The sequence below is a fragment of the Pantherophis guttatus genome, chromosome 1 (genome assembly GCF_059756535.1).
Source record: "Pantherophis guttatus breed Tessera chromosome 1, ASM5975653v1, whole genome shotgun sequence".
In the NCBI taxonomy this organism is placed as follows: Eukaryota; Metazoa; Chordata; class Lepidosauria; order Squamata; family Colubridae; genus Pantherophis; species Pantherophis guttatus.
In genome coordinates, this window is record NC_142063.1 from 6,683,587 (window position 1) to 6,686,059 (window position 2,473).

General features: G+C 40.2%; 1 long non-coding RNA gene across 1 annotated transcript; it reads right to left on the bottom strand.

Annotated features, from left to right (window-relative positions):
* Positions 1-270: 270 nt before the first annotated feature.
* Positions 271-1,730, bottom strand: LOC148116288 (uncharacterized). Its single transcript, XR_015733459.1, has 2 exons — positions 1,656-1,730; positions 271-356 (listed from the first exon to the last, which is right to left on the bottom strand). It is a non-coding gene; the product is annotated as an uncharacterized LOC148116288 (long non-coding RNA).
* Between the last annotated feature and the right edge of the window lie 743 nt (positions 1,731-2,473).

The following is a 2,473-nucleotide window of genomic DNA, read 5'->3' on the forward strand; positions in this document are numbered from 1 at the left end:
CTTCAGTTTATGGATCTAAATTAGGGGTGTCAAACTCGTGGCCCCCTGTTTTAGCAAAGAAGAAACAGTTGTGATACGTCATGTGATGACAACATGACACCTCGAGTTTGACACCCCTGATCTAAACTGTCCTGGCTCCAGAGGCCACATTTCCGCAATTTCATAGAGGATATTTTTAGGGCACAATTTATGAATCCCCAACTTGTATTTTGATTCCTAGTTTAACATCCAATTGGGAAAAAAACAATTTCCAATCTTTTCCTGAAGGAGTGAGGTTCAAGCTTCAATTTTTATTGTTTAGCGTGTGCTTCTTCAATTGGCACTATTAATCTCTGAGGAGATTCATCCATCTATATCTGTAATATAGAGCAGAAGGGAGCAAAAAAAAAAGTGTGAATGAACAGATTCTAAGTATAGGACAGAGACATTAAGGAAGGGATAACCAACAAATAATGTACACAAAAACCAAACAGCAGCATTCCTGGCTAAGAAATCTAGCTGTCTTCTTTGGGTTCCAGGATAAAATGGGGAAAGAAACCGATTGGCAAATCTGAAATTGAAAGCCACAGTAGTCACAGTAATGTCGTGAATGGACAGCTGGAACTGAAAAAAATTCTTGTCTCTGGCTAACCTAACCTTAATATTGTAAGCAACCCACAGTTACCATGCGGTAGGATGGTCGGTTAAGAGATTTTTCAAATAAAAATAAATAAATAAATAAATCATGAAGAAAGGATGGTTTGCCCTTGTGGACGTACTATAAATAGCACAGTGGGTCCTTTTTTCACTCCCTTTGTGGGTTGGACGAGACCAGAAAGGGGACTGTCATATCATCTCTGTAGGAAGAATACTACTCATAGTAGGTGCTTCAGAAGCTTTTAGAGTGTTTAAGTCTTAGACTCTTAATTTTAGATGCAGCGCACTGTGACTCCTGCGCAGAAGACCAATATCCCAACATGGACAACGACCATTGCATTGCCAAGCAGATCCACTTCCTCGCCTATCAAGAGACCCTGGGATACACTTTAGTTTCTCTTATTCTTTTTCTCTCTTTGACCACATCTGCAGTTCTCAGGATTTTTTATAAACATCATGACACACCAATTGTCAAGGCCAACAACCGAGATCTCTCCTACATCCTCCTGGTCTCCCTCTTGCTCTGCTTCCTCTGCTCCTTCCTCTTCATTGGTCGACCAAGGAAGATCACCTGTCTCTTCCGACAATCTGCCTTTGCCATTCTCTTTTCCCTGGCAGTTTCTGCTGTGTTGGCAAAAACTGTCATGGTGGTTCTTGCCTTCATGGCCACCAAGCCAGGGAACAAGACGAGGAAACTCTTAGGAAAACCACTGACCAACTCCATTGTCATAGCCTGTCCCTTAATCCAAGCCCTTCTTTGTGCCACCTGGCTGGGAACCTCTCCTCCATTTCCCAGCTGTGACTTTAACTCCTTGTTTGGAGAGATCATCTTGGAATGTAAGGAAGGCTCAGCTTTAATGTTTTATACTGTCCTTTCCTATCTAGGGTTTCTGGCCCTCATGAGTTTCACAGTGGCCTTTCTGGCTAGGAAATTGCCTGACAGCTTTAATGAAGCCAAGTTCATTACTTTTAGCATGCTGGCCTTTTGCAGTGTTTGGATCACTTTCCTCCCTACCTACCTGAGCACCAAAGGAAAGTCCATGGTAGCTGTGGAGATCTTCTCCATTTTGGTCTCTGGAGCTGCTCTCTTGGCTTGTATCTTTTTCCCCAAATGCTACATTATTCTGCTGAGGCCGGATCTGAATTGTAGAGAAAATATAGTAAGAAACAAGAATTTCTGACTAGTACAGGGATCAGCCTCATTAATATTTGTTTAGAATGTGATTTCTAAAAAAATGATGACTTGAAGGAGGATCCTCCATTGTATGTAAGATCAAAATTTTTGACTTTTATACTAAAATACCAAAATGGTGGTCCCCGATGGAGGCATTGATATTTCCAAATACCCTTGAAATAGGAAAGATTATGAGATACCAAGATTTACTGAATCATGAAGGAGAACTTACTCCAAGACATCAACTCCAAAATGGCGATATAAATATTGATTGGTGGCACTATACTCAAATATACTCAAGATACAAGGCGGATAAAATCAAATATGGAATTGCAAAAGATCTGAACGAACTGGACAGAATTTTATTAGGAGCAGACCAGAAAATGATTACTAAAACATATAACTACCTTTTGAGAGACAAATTAATAGAAGAAACAATTAAACATAATATGACAATGTGGGCCAGGGACATAGGACATAATATTCAATTGGCTGACTGGGAGAAATTATGGAAGCAGAACATTAAAAAGAGCCAAATCTTACAAGGAGAACCTCATTAAAATGTTTTATAGATGGCACTTACCACCAGCCCGACTTGCCAAAATACACCCAAACACTTCGGCGTTGTGTTGGAAATGTAAATCAAAAAAGGGGACATATTAT